At 47.2% G+C, this 18885-nt stretch overlaps 1 pseudogene; it reads right to left on the bottom strand.

The window, feature by feature from the left end:
• Nucleotides 1–401: 401 nt before the first annotated feature.
• On the bottom strand, nt 402–17887 carry LOC146611834 (uncharacterized; annotated as a pseudogene).
• Between the last annotated feature and the right edge of the window lie 998 nt (nt 17888–18885).

Genomic DNA, 18885 nt, shown 5'->3' with positions numbered 1-18885 from the left:
TGTACTGTGGTCCACTTAAAACTCCAAACAGCACCAGCATGTGGACATGTGCTGAGAAAAGCTCAAATCAAAATCCAATTATCTGGTACATTTATAGATATACCAATGCATGTCTGGAGGTGTGTCTCCTGTGCCCAGCCTGTCCCTGTAGATCAGGAGTGGGGACCTCCAGGCCTCGTGGACCGGTGTCCTGCAGGTTTTAGATCTCACCCTGGATCAGCACACCTGGCACAAATGATCAGTTCATTAGCAGGCCTCTGGAGAACTTCAAGACATGTTGAGGAGGTCATTTAGCACTTTAAATCAGCTGTGCTGGATCAAGGACACATCTAAAACCTGCCAGACACCAGCCTTCGAGGCCTGGAGTCCACCTGCTGTAGGGCCTGGTTCCATTGGAAGTCTTATCCTGCTGAAATGGAGTTCTTCCTCGCCGATATCGCCAGTTGCTGCTCGTGTTTTTGTTGTGTCAGAGCAACCTGTAACGTGGTTTAAGAGCATGAACCAAAGGACGTCACCGCTGTGTTACTTCCACATGAATCAAAGCAGGGTCATCAGTAACATAAATGGGTCAAAGACATGTTGTTTATATGCACAATCAACAAAACAACAATAATTTTTTGCCTTCATTTATATAAATGAAATCCAGAGTTTGGGTGGGAGTAAATAAATATTTTATGCATTTAAATTTGATCTGTGGCGAAATATTGGTGATTGTTCTGTTTTTTGGCATTTTAATAATTTCTTTCATAATGTTTTTCCATATTTTGGATGAAATTGGTTCACATTTCTCTTGAAATTCGCTCTGTCGGCACTGGAGGGCAGTGTGAGCCTGATGAAAACCAAGCTTTTTCCTGCCGTGCCTGAGCTGCTGCTGGACTGTCACAGCTACTTTACAAGCAGGTTGGGCTGCAGCCAGAACAAGTAGCCCCTCATGTGTAGTTCACTTAAAATTGGATTTACCAACAATGCATAAGAAACCTACAATTAGATACTATCATCTGGAAGGCTCAAACAGGTTTGGCACGACTACTTACTTATATAAGAAAATCCTGCATTACCTGTGGGCCTGCTCCACCTTTAGGGCGGAACCGTGTCAGAAATGTAATAATGTGGTTAGAGAACCGGCTGATGCGTCGTTTGGGCTGTTGGTTGCTAAAACCTCTAATACCAGATGACGTTTGGCTCATTTATTGTCTCATCTGAGTTAACTGCGCAACGAATAGATGTTAGTTTCAGGGCTATAATAAAGCTGGTCTGAGAGGGAACTAGATGTTCTTCAGGGATCTGTTCCCAAGCTTTAGAAAATCTAGTTCATGACAGAGAGATAAAAAAAAAAAGAATAATTTATATAAATGTATAGCTTCATAGTTACACAATTAAAATCATCTGCAACTCAGCAAAAATGTAAGTTGTTACTTCAGTTTATTTTTTAAACGTATTTTTACAGAACGCTATTATTTTATTAATTCCTGTTTCAATGTAGCATTACTTTGGAGATCATCCCTGGCTACTGGCTAATGTAGCTAATAAACAGTGTTTGCTAGGTTCAGGGCTGTCATAGACTGATTACTTAAAGGTTAACATTAACTTTGCTTTAACAGCTTGTAATCGGTCAAAATGCTAGTTACACTTCATTAGGTGCATCTGTTCAACGGCTCTTCGTGTTCAGCCATGCAGACATGGTCACAACAAGCTGCCGAAGTCCAAATGGAGCCTCAGCTTGGAGAGGAAGGGCCTGAGTATTTTAAAAACTGCTGATCTGCTGGGATTTTCTCACACAACCAGAGAACTGAGAATGACCCGCTGTCTCAGGGAAGGACAGCAAACTAAGGCTACAGTTCACATGGACATTGCTTTCAGATGCTTGATTTCTGCTGCAACTTTCAGAGGGTAGGTTCAGATGTTGGTGTAAATACCATGAAAGAATGGCTCCATCCTGCCTTGTATCAGCAGTTCAGGCTGCTGGTGGTGTGAAGGTGTGGGGGATATTTCCTTGGCACACTTAGGGCCTCTTAGTACCAACTGAGCATCGTTTAAACACCACGGCTTTATAACCACAGTACTTATCTTCTCTTAGTAGCATAACGTGCCATGTCACAAAGCTCAGACTGTTTCAAAATGGTTTCTTGAACATGACAATGAGTTCAGTGTACCCTAATGGCTTCCACTACAACCAGATATCAGTCGAATTAAGCACCTTTGGGATGCAGTGGAACGAGAGAGATTCTCATCATGGATGCAGGCGACAAATCTGCAGCAGCTGTGTGAAGCTCTCTGTCAATATGGACCAAAATCTCAGAGGAATGTTTCCAGCAGCCTGTTGAATCTGTACCATAAACAATTACAGCAGGTCTGAAGGCAAAAAGTCCAACCTGGTACCAGCAAGGTGTAACTAATGAAGTGGCTGGTTAGACTATGTCATGGTCCTGAGTTCTGCTTCATGTTTTCACTGTAGTGTTAAGTTTTTTGGAAAAGGGTTATATTTTAGCTTTATTGTCTAAAACTTTTGAATTTTAAATTAAAAATGATGATGTTCTTTGGATTTAGGCAACGCAGTGGTTAGCACTGCTGCCTCACAACAAGAACGCTTTGAATCCACCTGTGTTATCCCTGGATGAACGACCTGTCTGGGGTGTAACCCGCCTCCCCATCTCCCCCAACTCTTACCTGTGCTTACCTGAGACAGTGTGTCATTCTCAGTTCTCTGGTTGTGGATACATGGACAAGGAGGAAGGAGGGATGGACAGATGGATAAATGGTAAATGGCCTGTATTTATATAGCGCTTTACTAGTCCCTAAGGACCCCAAAGCGCTTTACATATCCAGTCATCCACCCATTCACACACTGGTGATGACAAGCTACATTGTAGCCACAGCCACCCTGGGGCGCACTGACAGAGGCGAGGCTGCCGGACACTGGCGCCACCAGGCCCTCTGACCACCACCAGTAGGCAACGGGTGAAGTGTCTTGCCCAAGGACACAACGACCGAGACTGTCCAAGCCGGGGCTCGAACCGGCAACCTTCCGATTACAAGGCGAACTCCTAACTCTTGAGCCACGATCGGATGGACGGACAGACAAACAGACGATGGGTGGACAGATGGACAGACGGATGGACTGATGGATGATTTGACGGATGAATGGACAGACGGACGGACGTACAGACGATGAATGGATGGATGGATGGATGGATGGATGGATGGACGGACGGATGGACGATGGATGGATGGATGGACGGACGGACGGACGGACGGATGGACGATGCATGGATGGATGGATGGACGGACGGACGGACGGACGATGCATGGATGGATGGACGGACGGACGGACAGATGATGGATGGATGAATGGATGGACAGACGGACAGACAGATGATGGATGGATGGATGGACAGATGGACGGACAGACGATGGATGGATGGCTGGATAGATGGATGGATGGACTGATGGACAGACGATGGATGGATGGATGGAAAGACGGACAGACAATGATGGATGGACAGATGGATGGATGGACAGACAGATGATGGATGGATGGACAGACGGACGAACGTACAGACGATGAATGGATGGATGAATGAATGGATGGACAGACGGACGGACAGACGATGGATGGATGGACAGACGGACGGACGGACAATGATGGATGGACTGATGGATGGATAGACAGACAGATGATGGATGGATGGACGGATGGATGGATGGATTGACGGATGAACAGACAGGCGATGGACGGACGGACTGACGGACGGACAGACGATGGATGATGGACGGACTGACGGATGGGTGGACTGACAGACGATGGACAGACGGACGGACAGACGATGGATGGATGGATGGACGGACGGACGGACAGACGATGGATGGATGGACTGACGGATGGATGGATGGACAATGGATGGATGGACTGACGGATGGATGGATGGACAGACAGACAGATGATGGATGGATGGACAGATGGATGGATTGACGGATGAACAGACAGGTGATGGACGGACGGACAGACGATGGACGGACGGACAGACAGACGATGGACGGACGGACAGACGATGGATGGATGGACGGACTGACGGATGGGTGGACGGACAGACGATGGACAGACGGACGGACAGACGATGGATGGATGGATGGCTGGATAGATGGATGGATGGACTGATGGACAGACGATGGATGGATGGATGGATGGATGGATGGATGGATGGACGGACAGACAATGATGGATGGATGGATGGATGGACAGACGGGCGGATGGACAATGATGGATGGACTGATGGATGGATGGACAGACAGATGATGGATGGATGGACGGATGGATGGACAGACAGATGATGGATGGATGGACAGATGGATGGATGGATTGACGGATGAACAGACAGGCGATGGACGGACGGACAGACGATGAATGGACGGACAGACAGACGATGGATGATGGACGGACTGACGGATGGGTGGACTGACAGACGATGGACAGACGGACGGACAGACGATGGATGGATGGATGGACGGACGGACGGACAGACGATGGATGGATGGACTGACGGATGGATGGATGGATGGACAATGGATGGATGGACTGACGGATGGATGGATGGACAGACAGACAGATGATGGATGGATGGACAGATGGATGGATTGACGGATGAACAGACAGGTGATGGACGGACGGACAGACGATGGACGGACGGACAGACAGACGATGGACGGACGGACAGACGATGGATGGATGGACGGACTGACGGATGGGTGGACGGACAGACGATGGACAGACGGACGGACAGACGATGGATGGATGGATGGCTGGATAGATGGATGGATGGACTGATGGACAGACGATGGATGGATGGATGGATGGATGGATGGATGGACGGACAGACAATGATGGATGGATGGATGGATGGACAGACGGGCGGATGGACAATGATGGATGGACTGATGGATGGATGGACAGACAGATGATGGATGGATGGACGGATGGATGGACAGACAGATGATGGATGGATGGACAGATGGATGGATGGATTGACGGATGAACAGACAGGCGATGGACGGACGGACAGACGATGAATGGACGGACAGACAGACGATGGATGGATGGACGGACTGACGGATGGGTTAACGGACAGACGATGGACAGACGGACGGACAGACGATGGATGGATGGATGGATGGATGGACGGACTGACGGACGGACGGACGGACGGACGGACGGACGATGGATGGATGGACTGACGGATGGATGGATGGACTGACGGATGGATGGATGGACAATGGAGGGATGGACTGACGGATGGATGGATGGACGATGGATGGATGGGGACAGACGGATGGACAGACGATGGACGGATGGACTGACGGCTGGGTGGATGATGGATGGACGATGGACGGACTCTGTCAGCTCCTCTTTCCTCTGCCTTTTTGTGTTCTGTTTTGTTTTGTTTTTTTCAGCCAAATAAAGTTTTTATTTTCTGGGCAGCTTTTTAGTGAATATATTAAAAAGGTGGTATCATCTTTGGCGATGGTGTGGTTGGTACGGTTGCTATGGGATGTCCTGTCAATAATCTTTGGCCATAACTTTTAACTGCAGCACTAAAAAACAGAGACCCTTAAATTACTGTTATGTCACACCTTTTTAGCATCTTCCTCTCTCTCCTTTTAAAACACTGTCTCTTTTATCTTGCAGTAATTCCCCACAGCACACATAAAGGTGGAACCATACTGATCGGGTCTCCTAAATTTCTGAAGCTTCTGGAGCTCGAAGTGTGACACAGGCGCTCACTTGATGAGGTGAGTGAATTCATTTGGCGAGCCGCAGCACGGTTCTGGAAACCTGGTGCGGAGGTAAGCAGCTCGCCCCGCGCCGCAGATGCCTTTAGTTTTCTTATGGAATACTAATTACGTTTGCATAATTGGTTTTAGTCATTTAAATGGGGGAGCTTGTTAAATCTTTTCCCCCTGTTTTCACCTACAGCTAAATTTAGCTAACAAGGTCTGTGTGAATCTGAACTGCTTTGTTCAAAAAACGAGGCATTAGTGGTTTAGACTTCAGAGTGCACTGTCAATTGATCTCACATCTTGAAAGAAAGGAGATAAAATTTTAAATGACTTACAACTGCTTATGTGATAAGCTGCAGGAATGTTTTGTGCTTCGCTGATGAATAGCTTTGAGCAGCCTCTTTCTCTGTAATGGCAGCGAGATGTAAAAAATGTGACATTTTGTTTTTAATTTCCAGTTGATTATCTGTGATTATGTGCTAAAACAGCAAACTCGCACCCCTTTAGAGAGACAGAGTGATAACGTAAAAGGCTGGAAATTGGAATCACCAGAGAAAAGTATGGCCTGAGGAGAAGCATCATGTAATGTGCTTTTCCGTATCCACCCCACACTCTCTCATTTTTGCCATTTGAATATACACAGAATTATTTACACCTTCAAGGCAACTCGACTGAACTGCACATCAGTCAATTAGTAAATCAGAAATTTTCTGTGATTCCAGTTTAGTGTGGAGTCCATGGCTCCCTCCGGTCTGCCCCCCCTCCTCTTTTTAGTCTCCCATCTTGACAGTGACAAATTACTCCTCTGCTTGGCGAGATTGAAAATTAAAAGCATTTAAAGCTCCTCATGCATTTATGCTAATGAGAAATTCAGATATGATTTGCATGCGAAAGAGGCTAGTCGGAGGACTCATCGTTGCCCCAGCCACCTCCATCCCCTGGATTTCTTTAGGCTCTTCATTATTTTTTCCTTTATGTGTGAGCAAAGAGGGAAGTGCGGTGTGTAAACAGTCTGCATGACTGCATTACATACAGGAAATTGCATTGTTACCTAAGAGCCTGAAGTCTTTGTACAGTATTTATGCAGGAGCCTACTATTGCAGCTCCCCCCGTCCTCCTTCCCAGAGCCACTCAGGCAAATTGGGTCATTGTGTCTGGCACTGTCACATCACGCTGCAGGAGGAAACACACCGAACGTAATGACACTCTGCAGCTACTGCTCACGCTGCCTCCTGTCAGCGCTCGCATACAGACTCCTAGCCGCTTACTGGTCTAGCTTTAGCAAGGCAAAGTTTAAAAAACAAACATAATTTTGTGGGCATAAGCTCCTGAAGTCTAATATTAAAATGTTTGTTCAGATGAAAAAGGCTTTGTTTGGTGATAAACACGTGCAGAACACTTTGGATCCGGGAGGATTAAGACTCTGTGCCGATTTGTTTTCCCAGTAAGCTCCATCCATGTCTTCCTCTCCAAATATCAAAGCGTGTGCTTCTTTGAATTTGTTTGTTGCACACTTGCTAAACGATTGTAACCTTGGAAACAAGATGCATTAATGAAGGTGGAAAATGAAATGGGGCTTTAATTTGTTTCAGTGTTCATAGCTAGGTGAAATGGATTAGCTTTGATTGAGGTGTGAGATGAAGAAGCAAAGCGCTGACATGACACTCGTATTTGTCATCATGTCATTTCAAGGAGGATGCTGCAGCAATTATGAATATGGGTACACAGCAATTAAAAGCGCTACTATTCATTAATAATTTTTATATTAATTTTTCAGCGGTCGCCGAAATGATTGCCACTGCGCACAAGCTTTCCAATTATGCCGCTTAATTAGAAATGTCAATATTAAGAAATAATTAAACTTGGGAATACATTAAGGTTGTCAGAAATACTTAAAAAGTTATGACCGTCGCTCAGACGATGTTTTCTATAATATATTTTGCAATGATTTGTAAATTAAAGATGAGACTTTGATCAATGTGTACGACAAACTGGATACTGGTTACTTAGTTACAGGAACACTCCATCTTTGGTTCGTTTTTTTCTTCAGAGACGACGCTCTCAGAAACGGCGTCTTATTGCGGTAAAGGAGCCTCTGCTTTAGCGCCTGTCCTTCTTGGAGCTGCTCGCTTCTGCAGCCTCGCAGACTTCAGCAGTATACATGAATGTGGACGTCTGTCTTTGAATGCTAAAAATTGAGATAAAAGTCAGACACTCTGAGTCAGTGGGGGGTTTAAAGTCCAAATTAAGCCTGTGTTTACTTCATACACTGCCCAGTTTGAGTTCAAGTAGGCCTAATTTTGGTGAGGCGGGGGGGGGGGGGATATACGTTGAACAGACTCTAATGATTTTAATTGTGGAATGAACAGCTGCTCTGTAACAGAGTGGTGCTCGGCATAATACACTCTGAATATGGTTGATTCTACTTGGTGTTAAAGGTAAAGACCAATGGCGCCAAATCACAACAACAGTCGCCTGAAGGTGCTTTATACTGTAAGGTCGACCCTACAATAATACATACAGAGAAACACCCAACAGTCATATGACCCCCTATGAGCAAGCACTTTGGCGACAGTGGGAAGGAAAAACTCCCTTTTAACAGGAAGAAACCTCCAACAGAACCAGGCTCAGGGAGGGGCGGGGCCAGCTGCTGTGATTGGTTGGGGTGAGAGAAGGAAGACAGGATAAAGACATGCTGTGGAAGAGAGACAGAGATTAATAACAGATATGATTCAATGCAGAGAGGTCTGTTAACACAGTGAGTGAGAAAGGTGACTGAAAAGAAAAATCATGGGAATCCCCCGGCAGCCTACGTCTATTGCAGCATAACTAAGGGAGGATTCAGGGTCACCTGGTCCAGCCCTAACTATATGCTTTAGCAAAAAGGAAAGTTTGAAGCCTAATCTTAAAAGTAGAGATAGTGTCTGTCTCCTGAATCCAAACTGGAAGCAACAGCACTTTTAATTAGAGAATAAAAAAATGAATTTTTCAATAAAGTGCATGTTTGACAGTCCAGGCTCTAAACTAAGCGTGTGAATGTAGTGTGGTTATAGACAAGGATGTTAGCACTGTCGCCTTTCTGTGTGGCGTTTGCATGTCCTCCACGAGTCTGCGTGGTTCCCTCCCACAGTCCAAAGACGTACTCTTTAGGTTAATTAGTGACTCTAACTGAGCCATAGGTGTGAATGAACGCCCGTCTCTCTGTGTTAGTCCTGTGATGGACGGGAATCTGTCCAGGGTGTCCTAGGCTCCACCCCCCCACCCCTCCGCCCACATGACCCTTACTTGGATAAACTGTTGATGGATGATTCTAAACATCTAGTACCTGAGTTCTAAAGTACGTCTATCCGGTGTTGCTCTGACAGCTGAGCACATGTGGAGCTGCTCGGTTTGTCTCTCAGCATTAAAAGAAGGAAGCCTTGACTTGCTTGTTTTTATCATGAGAGACAAAGTGGTGTTGAACTGCCTTTGATCATCGGAATAAATTTTCATTCTAATATAGATCTCACAGGTAGCTGCATATTGATGCTAGTAGGCTTAAGGCGGGCTAATAATCAAGTAGAGCCATCACCTGTTGACTGTGGCGGAAGCTCGCTGAAAGAAAGACTTGAAAGCATTTGTACCTCAAAGCCACGCCAGCCTCTAATGATAGGATCGGTCTTGGCACAGCACGTTGGCCACGTTTCCCTCAAAGCCTTGTGTGACAGCTCTTTAATTGGACTTCTCCATTCTCTCTGTGCTTTAACGTGTTACTATTGCTGGGTTATTGTGCCATAATTACACCACATTTCTTTAAAGCATAATAAAGGCAAGCGAGACAAAGTTGAGCTGAAAGAGCTCCATACCTCTGTGTATGAATGTTCATCTGGACCTTCATATCCCTCTCTGAGAGTCATTCCTTCCTGTAATCAAGTGCTGACTGAGCGCTCATGCATGTAAGAGAATGAGCGAGTCAGACTCAGACTGGTGTCACAGTGAAAGCAATGCTTTTGCCTCCGTCGGGGGATAATTACTAAAACCGTGTCCAATTACCTTTGTGTGTTGTTTGTAGCTCTGAGCAGAAAAAGGATTTTGCAGAGGTTCTGGGAAAATAATGCTGTCATCACTCTACATAATATCTGTGTGATCCACAAGAGGCTGCACATCTGTCCTTGATGGCTCTGACGTCTCTGTCTGTCCCCTCCGTGTTGCTGTTGTTTCCCCCTGCTGAATACGGAGAGTAAAAAGACCCTTGTGAACCAAAGCCTATATATGAGAAAACAGTGTGTGTGTGCGTGCTGTAGCCCGCGGCTGCAGATTAACCATGAGAGCCAAAGGATCGCCCCGCTTGCTGACAAATGAGAAAAGCCACAGTGGCCCTGGCCAAAGTGACAGGCCAAATGGAAGCAATTCCTCCCGAGGCAGGGGAGAGCAGCTGTGACCAGGGCCTGCTACGCCACTTCTAGATGGGACCCGTCTATGACTGTGCGTCTGCTATAAAGACTCAACCTACGAGACAATTGGCATTTTTCTCCTGGCGGTTCCCGTGAAGCGGTACGTGTCACTGACCCGCGGGAAACCCCATCAGTGGCAGTCGACCTTTACCTGAGGAGGGACTGCGCCGCCTGTTTGTTTTCACCCCGCTCGTCTCTGACCCCCGACTACCAAATGTGTTTGTGAGCATATTACATCGCATATTAATATCTGCCAAGTTGACGCGCCTTCGACAAACACGGTCGTGGGATCGTTCCCTTTGAAGAGGAGCGCCAGGACACGTCAACTCGGCCTGACTTCAGAGCCTCGTGGACGTGTGAGTAATTAACACCGAGCCCTGACGGATTAAACGCTGTCCCTGCTGAGATCGACTGTCTGCCGCCTTTGGCGCAGTGACGTGCTAGACGCGAGATGCTTTCGGGACACGGATGGCAGAGAGGTGTCACGGAGAGTGACACGTGCAAGAGGCCCGGGAAGAACCGTCGATGGAGTCTAGCAGTCCCAGAACATTTAGACAAAAAATACCAGCAGACGTGGAACGAACGGGCCAAAAAAGAGAGTCAGGATTAGACGATAGCTCTGGGTTGGTGGCTATTCCCAGCGCTGTGCTGCTTTCTGCCTCTGGTTCACTCGGGCTGTCTGCCAAGAGATATATCCAAACCTTTCCTTCTCGCCTTCAAATCTCCTCCCTCGCTCTCCCCTCTCACCCAGGGCCAAGTGGATCAGGCTTCACTTCGACACAGCCATCATAATTACTCCGTACCAGAAGAATCAATTACGCCTAAGCACCATTGTTTCCAGAATAGAGCTAAACATTAAAGTTTAACAATCCCAAATTATTAAAAAGTCATGCTCTCAGGGACACATACAGAATATTTACTGTTAACAAATAACTTTATAACTCTGCTCCGAATTATTAATTCATGGCTCGCACTGGCTCAGCAAAACAGTCGTCTGGTGGCTAATTTCTCTGCCTCTAAACATTGTTAAATATGCAGCACTTCTTGACTTTTCTACACGAGCGCTTCTGTCAGAGCGTTTGTGAGAAAATCCAAGCCTCAGATTTGTCTGCTGCATGCTGATTGGACCCTTCCAGTTTAACTGATGTTTTGTTTATAGCTGGGGAGATGGATGCACTTTCTTCTGCACGTTATGCTGATGCGGCCTCTGTCGATACAGCCGATCAGCGGCTGTCATTTAAGCCACGTCCTCACGTCGTCCTCGTTTGACTCACGTCTGAGCTAATTAGGCGGATCTGATCGGAGCGCCCATCAGTCGGGCAATCGTCATCATCATTTCCTCAGGCTGAATCTCACCTTTTGGACTTATTTACTTATCAGTGTTCGTGCTGGATGTTGTCAGGCGTCTGCGACGTTGCTGTGAAGCAGGAACATGTTCTCTTAGGCGGCGGCGCAGACGTCTCTCCGTGTACCGCCGTGCGTTACAGGAGCGGTGGATGGAATTAAATGGAGCGGGGGAAGAGCGAGAGTAAGGAAAAGCCAGGCTGCTCTTTTAGCCCCTTTCAGCTGAGTGAATCAAAAACAATGGCAGAGCCTGAAATGGTTCCCAGCTTCAGGAAAAACTCCCCGGGGTCTGTAAATTGGCTCTCAGAAGAGGGGGAAAAACAATTGCCCTTTACCTCTGAGGTTGCATGTCATCTCTCTGAAACTCACTCCTGGGCAGATTAAGGTCAAGTAGACCCCACTTTCCCACCCGCCTCCCCCCCTTCTCTGAAGAGAGCAGACAGAGGGCAAATAAAATGATGACAAGGAGGGATTGAGAGAGAGGGAGTGAGGGGAGAAAGTGGGATTTTGAAGGTCTTTGAGGTTTTACACCCATCCCTGGTGGTTTCGCTCTCTCGCTCCAAGAACTGTGCTGATAATGGCTTCTTGTCAAGGAGGATGAGCCCACCTGCTCTTTGTAAGTCCGTCCTACTGGTTCAAGCTCGCAGCCTCCACATAAATATGAAAAGGAAGGCAGGCGGGAGGTTAGCAGCGGCCCTACGCCGTGCTTCTCGGTGACCCTTTAGTGTAGCTGCAAAGGGTACAATGTGAATAAAAGGACAGCAGAGGACTACATTTTCAAAGAGAGTGTGCCTGGGCAGTAACGTCCCGTTAAGCCTCAGTCAGGTTAACCAGGCCGAGTCCACCTGTTTGGAGACGGCGCTCCCTTCTCCGATACCAGCTCCGTATTGTGTCATCAGGCATTTGCCTGTCGCAGATGATGAATCGGTGAAACTGAAGTGGCAAGACTGCCGATTGTAATTACAGAATCAACTGACACAATTAAGTCTTTTGTTTCAGTGGATCGGCCTGTCAATCAGCAGCGCGCTCCCCACGTTGTCTAACGTGCCGGCGAATAGCATAACATTTTGCTTTCCCGTGTCAAGGGCACGGCAACGAAGTCTGCCGGCAATTAAAGGACTATAATGTGCTGAGTCGAGCGCGGCAACAAAATAGGCAGCAATTTCTTCTTCTCCTGTTGAAAATTATGCTTATCAGGTACCTCGCCTCAGCAAAGGTGAAGGGTCGGCCCGAGCAGGCAGGCAGTATTTCTCCGCATAATTGAGAGAAGTTTGGATTTAATTGTATAATTAATCTTGTCGAATTAAGTTACACAGAAGTCCGACCCCTAAATTAGGCAGTCTGGAATATTTTAAATTGCCTTAATGTGAAATCTGGACCAGAATGCACTTTGTTCTCTCCTGATGGTACGAGCTAAGTTTTTATCCACGACGAACGCTGCATGCTTAAATAACCTGTTAGCAGTTCTTATCATGTTGTTCCTTTATGAATCATTTCCTCACAAAGTAATTGCAATTTCAGAAAGAGGTGGATTTTATTGTATGGCTTATTGTGGGCCAGTCAAGTGAAAATATAAAGACAATTTTCATAGCAGCGCTCATCAAACTGAGTGTGATTTATTATTGGTTTTAACTCTGCATTTTTTACTCTCTCTGAGCAGAGTGATAGCACTTTTATAATCTATTGTTGTTATCATTTTTCTAACTTAAGGCATTATGAAAGCAATCAAGATTGCTGAATGTGGAGGAGCATTGTGTGCAACATTCAACCTCAGAGCTCCAAACCTTGTCTGGCACTAACATCAGCACAAAAACTGCACCGGGAGCTTCGTGGCGCGAGTTTTCCTGGCTGAGCAGCTTCTGCAGGGGTGATGTGGAGGGTAGCAGTACTTTAGTTTCATTAGCTGGGACTACTGTGTTTGGGGGAAGGCCTCGTAGAGGACTGGCAATGGTTCCCGGGCCGGGCAGATCCCCGTGCACTAGTGAGAAGTGAATGAAAGGAAGAAGAGAAGAAAGGAGGAGGGGGGGGCATGAAAGCGAGAACAGCAGGTATTGGTTATATAGCCTGAGGCCGGAAGCGGCGTGAATGAGGCATGGTCCGCTCCTGAAATTCAGAAAATATTTCCACTTATGTATTATATTTTGATCTTTGATCTAAAGGGGTCCGGACCAGTGAGACTCCCCTTTCTGTATACAGGGGTGGGCAACTCCAGGCCTGGAGGGCCGGTGTGCTGCAGGTTTTAGATCTCACCCTGGGTCAACACACCTGAATCAGATGATTAGTTCATTCCCAGGCCTCTGGAGAACTTCAAGACATGTTGACGAGGTCATTTAACCACGTGAATCAGCTGTGTTGGATCAAGGACACATCTGAAACCTGGAGTTGGACACTCCTGGTTTAAAAGCAGGAATAAATAAATGTGTAGAATTAGAGAAAAGTGCAAACTTTTGTTTATTTAATAGTTGGGAATGGCAGTGGTGAGGTCTCTATCAGCAGGAAAAGCTGCACAACTTATGAAAATGCAAAATTTATGCTCTTCACATTTTTCAAAGCCATCCAGTGGGGCTGGATTGGAGACTTTTCTGGGCCCGTTGTGGTCCCCGGGCCTTTTGTTTGACACCCCTGCTCTGCAGTGTCCCCGTCATGATGCGATAATAAAGCTTTATTGCAAACTCTAAACAGTGAATGCATCTCCTGGTATCAGTCAGATAATCTTGTTTGGAGTCACAGTGAAGAGTGCGTCTCACAGCAGTGTCTCTCCACAGACTTTCTAGAGATTAGAAACACTTGAGAGGAGATGGGTTGGGGGGGCCACAGGGGGGATAAAGTTGTAGAGTTGCATGGTGAGGATCAGCGAACTGACTATAATCTGCGATGTTTATTGCACGAATGCGAGCGTCATGAGCAAAGTTTTGTGGATGCTCTAAATATGAGCTGATGTTCTTGTGCTTATTTTGCTGCAGATATTTTGCGTACACATATTTCTGTGTGTTATTTTGCATCCGTTCAGTTGACTGAACTCTAATGACAACATTTCTATTTACCGCGCCGTGGAAATGAGACTGCACGTCCGATCGTCTGCTGCCTAGAAAGCGGGAGGCCCCTAGGGTATTTGCCAGCATAATTCTCATCTTAACACAACGACTTACTCTGCTGCCGTTGTCAGATTTAGTAACGGCAGAGGCACGAGAGGAGCCGGTAGGAAAAAGTCTCCTTCGGCGTGTTCGAATGTGCATGTGAGCTTTCAGAGGGCGCTCCTTCATGTCCGTGACGTACGACTGTTTCTGTGTAGATGGCATCTCAGGGAGAGAAACTCTACCCCGACACAGCGCTGCTGTCACCCAGAATACAGATGGAGGATGTGCCCTTGTGCACTTTACCTGAAGTACATGCTTACATAGATGGCTCTATTCTGCACTGCTGTGTGTGTCTTTTCTATCTAGTGCAGTTTTTGCAAGCGTGCCACTGCAGCAGAGTATTCTGGAGTGCGATTATTTCTGGTGTCTTAGTTTCTCTTTGTCACCATGCGTTACCAAACTGAGGCAGGCTTCTCTACAATAAACCTGTTTCTGGTTTCTGGCAGAATTTTACACTCGCGGTTCAGAGGCTTACCTTCCAGTCCCTGCAGAGAACATGAGGATAGCATTAATGCACAGTGGGAGAATGCTCTCAGACTACAATCCCAGCCTCCAAGACTCAACATATTTAACCTTTAATCTGAATGCTCCCGTGATATTTTGCAACGCTCCATTGCAGCACGCTGTTGTGAAACTGAGCTTAGCTGCTTTTGTAGGACTCTGTGCTTTATTTGTCTTCTCCTCTTTTCCCAGTCCATCTTTGATTGTTCGAGGAAATCTTGTGAAATGCAAATGGGGCCAAACAGAATGTAATTGCTGCTCTGCGATGATTACGACGGAGAACTAATGATGTCTCAACACCGGGGTCAGGTAGGGTTTAATTAGAGGAGGCACAATCAGTGTCACTCCAGACTTGTGCTCTCCTGTTCCCGGTGCCTGCCTGGTCCTGTGCCAGCGAGCTCTCCAACAGACTCGGGGGGGGGAAGAGTTGCTGATGTGAAAAGAGAAAAGGGACAGAAATTAATGTGGCTATGTTCTTTTGTTCGGAACAAGGCCGGTTTGGAAATGGAGCCCCGTAAGAAGCATCGGCCTGTCTGCAGATAAAGGTGGAGGTTAATGAAGGAGCAGAATGGAAAAGGTTGCCTTTGGTGCTCCTGAAAACACGGCTCCTCTGGGAGAGAAGCCCGGCGATGTGTTTTGCTAAACCCGTGCACTGCACGGTGTGCACTCGTGCTAACCTCGGTAGCAAAATGCAACATCTCCCACGCCTTTCGCTGCGATCGTAAATTATTGTTCAGTAGGAATATGTTGTGCAACTGAGCAAATTACTGAAACAAGAAGACCAGATTGGACAGATGAGTGAGACCAGCCAAGGAGAATAACTGTGGCCAAAATTCCTGATTATCCAATCAGCACTCCAAAAACATCAATTCCATCTTGTCAATAGATAATTAAGAGGGATAATTGGCTGGCTGCACTCTGGGCAGACATGCACAGCTGGTAAAGTTCCATCTCCTACCTCAGCATTGCACACACACTACACAGCCGACACATCTGTCCACTGAAGGTCAGCTGATCTGTGCTGGTCCTGCAGCGGAGCGTTTGGGGAGTAGATTTTATTCTTAATGTGCCGTAAACACTTTCAAGCATTTCAAAAGCGCAGGAAGGTTTTTCTTTACGCAGTCAGCTGTTCCCTATTAGGATCCTTTCCTTGTAGCCTCTGTTGTTTTTAAACCATGTTTAAGGATTATCTAACTTGGCAACTAAAGGCGCACTTTTAGCAGGGCACGACCTCACCCCTTCCTAGACCAGAGGTTTATGTTGTCAACCATCTTGCTCAGAGCTATTTATCCCTCTTAGATCCCCGAGTATCTGTGAAGTACAGGCCAGCAGATTTAACCGGACAGGGCCAGAGATTTAAAACATTGACCTGCCCGGTCTCAACAGCTGTGTGCTAATCCATTCCGCTGCCCTGACTTTCCTCCCCCGTTTCCTGCTCTGGTGAATAGAAAGGTCCTTAATGTGTGAGATCAAGAGGAAAATAAGGCTCTCCAAATGGAATCAAATCACACGGAGGGGGCTGCCGGGCTCGCAGCGAAAGGCAGAATAGGACCGAGTGATTGGACTGTAATTCCTTTCCTAGCTATTAGCCCGTCACAGCTTTACTTGGTCGGCTTCTCGTCCTCCTCTCAAACCAACCAGTCTTTGATTAATTCATTAATTCGCAAACGGGCCGAATCGCATCTCGACTCAAATTGGATGCAAGAGTTACAATCAGGCCCTCCTACCCCAGACTGATCTGACAAATAAAAAATACAACATTACCCAGTAAATAGATCTATGTCCATTCGGCCTGATAATTTGTAGCATTTTCATGTTTTATTTATACTCAGATAAGCTGCCTGCTCTCGTATATCACGGGCCCAACAAGGCAAGCCAGGTGGGGGGGGGTGTATTGATTTGGGCTGACTGTGCACCTCTCCACGCAGCCCTACCCCTTTAGCCCCAGTGACGCCCCTCGCAGTTTGTATTCGTCTCGAGCTTTTAGCCCTCTAGCCCTTGTGCATTGGCTCTCATTCAACGGTCCCCTTCTTGGCTCACACAAGGCCCAATCCCATTCCCATGAATTCAATATTCCCATTATAAGCTCATTAGTCTAGTCATTGTTTTGGGCTCATTAATAGGATATCCATCGCCTTAGACACCTCTGAATTACCATGTCACAGTGTGGCCCCTTTCACAGCATCAACAGTGGGCTGCAGAAGTCGTGCGTGTCTGTGGGCGTCTTGCACCTGTGGGTAGTGTGTCGACCTTGAGTTTGCTGATGTGCCAGCCCCTCTGGAAACCTGCTGACACACGTCATGTAGATACACATGCCTCCACACACACACGCTAAAGCTTTCCTCCCCAGCCTCAGCTCCCCGCCCACAAGCTCCCAGAGGTTTGTCCGTCAGTGATGCAGGAGACAGCGGAGAGAGTGAGCGGGGGGCTGGGGCCGGATCAGGGTTTTTAACATGCGAGGCAGGTCCTCGTGTGCGTTCGTATCGATCCTCGGAGGGCTCCCAGGCCCCCTTTTCCTTTCTTTCTCTGGCAGTGAAGGCCATTCATCACCGAGGCCATGACTGGAGAGCTCAAACAGCCGTCTCTGTCAGAAAATGGGCTGTGCCTTACCACACCGACCTGGCCTCGCTCATCAGGAGGGATGAAGCCTTGACACAATGGCTCGTAGCGTGAGATGTTCCTCTTACTCACAGGAGTCATCCGTAGCTTGCTGGGCAATGCACAGTCATGCTTTCCTCAGCTGCTCGATTGGATCGCCGTGTTCTGTTTTCACCTAACATTTTTTTATTGATTTGTGGTGAATTAAAAGAAAAAAGCAGGACAGGATGCCAAGCAAACACTTATACTAAAAGAAAGTCTCTCTGACATGAAAACAATAAAGTTTTAAATGAGTCTGAACATACAGATGGATAAAGTTCGCTGACATAAACATGTGGGTCACACTTATATCAGCTGGTCTCCAGCAGTCTCCCTTCCTGCCACACCCAGGTCCTCCCCAGCACTCTCATGTTTGATTGAGAGTGACTTTCAACACCACGGGGAGATACGCATCCCGGCTGAGCTGCCACGGATGGAGCTTCAGCCTCAGCCTAACTTTGGGCCGTGACAAGGACGAACGGGGAGAAAGGAAGACGGCGGGAGGGAGCGGAGAGGCCTCGGCGTCGGATGTGTTTTAAATAACTTTGACAGAGGAGTTTGAACCGTCTCTCTGGGCTGGAGCTAATCTGATGTGAGAGGATGCCACACCGAGGCTGATAGGACACCGAGATAGAGGAGGAGAGGGAAGCGGCAGAAGGAGAGAGAGAAAGGGTAATAGAGGTGCTCACTCAGCTGGTGGGAAATCTGCCCTCTTCATCTTTTCATCTCTCCAGCCTCTCTCTTTCTCACATCGCCCCTGCCTCCTTCACCCAGTTACATCCATTTACCACCAACCTCCGACTCCCCCTCCTCTCTCTTCTTTCTCTTTCACACTCTGCGTCACGCCGCCTCTCAGCTCCCTCCATCTCTCTCCCCGATGTCCCCTTTCCCATCTCCCCCTGCCTCGCCGCTCCCTCCCCCTGTCTTTCACAGACGATTTAGGAAGTCACAGCCTCTCCCTTCCATTTATGAAATTGCTCATGTTATTTCCTGCCCCTCACCCTCTGTGCCCAGCTTTCCCTCATAAGTCTTAGTGGATGTGTCCTCTCTCCCACACAGCT

Source organism: Diplotaxodon limnothrissa, linkage group LG19 (genome assembly GCF_057381915.1).
Source record: "Diplotaxodon limnothrissa isolate DT_005_m linkage group LG19, D_limnothrissa_male_GT1.1, whole genome shotgun sequence".
NCBI classification, from domain to species: Eukaryota; Metazoa; Chordata; class Actinopteri; order Cichliformes; family Cichlidae; genus Diplotaxodon; species Diplotaxodon limnothrissa.
This window is presented reverse-complemented; position numbering and strand designations above follow the sequence as displayed.